Source organism: Antrostomus carolinensis, unplaced genomic scaffold (assembly GCF_000700745.2).
Source record: "Antrostomus carolinensis isolate BGI_N321 unplaced genomic scaffold, ASM70074v2 scaffold13898, whole genome shotgun sequence".
In the NCBI taxonomy this organism is placed as follows: Eukaryota; Metazoa; Chordata; class Aves; order Caprimulgiformes; family Caprimulgidae; genus Antrostomus; species Antrostomus carolinensis.
Genome location: NW_010333772.1, coordinates 1,223 through 1,829, shown reverse-complemented (window position 1 = coordinate 1,829; position 607 = coordinate 1,223). Strand labels below are relative to the sequence as shown.

The 607-nt window shown below is 56.0% G+C and overlaps 1 protein-coding gene across 1 annotated transcript in view; it reads right to left on the bottom strand.

Moving 5' to 3' along the window:
* LOC104529630 (TGF-beta receptor type-2) overlaps window positions 1-607 on the bottom strand; it is a gene marked incomplete at its 5' end in the record, with an annotated part of 6,722 nt that overhangs the window by 4,898 nt on the left and 1,217 nt on the right. The window lies entirely within an intron of this gene.

Genomic DNA, 607 nt, shown 5'->3' with positions numbered 1-607 from the left:
TTCCTGCTGTGGTAAGAGATGGGTTAGAGGAGAAACGGCCCTTCCAGAAGAGCAACCCCATGTCTTGGGAGGCCAAGGAGAGACTCCCTGCTGCAGAGGTGAGAGGGCACCCTGGTTTCTGCCAGCTCCTGCCTGGATTCAAATCCAGGTGAAATATGAATGGGAAGGATGGCCCAGGACACTGGCTTGGGAGCAAAGGATGCATGGAGCATCTGAGCCAGGCAAGGCTCTCCAGGTATGAGGCACACAAGGCGGTTGGGGCAGCTTTCTTGCTGAGGTTTGGAGTTTCTTGCAGCTCTATGGGCTTGTACTGCAAGTAGGTGGGATAGGGAAGGAACCAGAGCGAGCTAAAAAGGGGAGAGAGGGCAGGAGGCAGAAGGGCAGGCAGGGGGCAGGGGCAGGGCAGGTTGCAGAAGGGCAACAGCAGGGCAGCTAATTAAATGTTTTGCTACGCGCAATTTCAGATGCCAGGATATTGCTCAGAAAGAGAGGGGGGATGTGGCTCTGTCAGAGGCTGGAGTTTGCGAGTCCCTGTTGCCACATAAACCCTCTGGCGTTGTCTGGAAAAAAAAAAAGGGCTTGTGGCCGGGGGGGGGGGGGCAGGCTT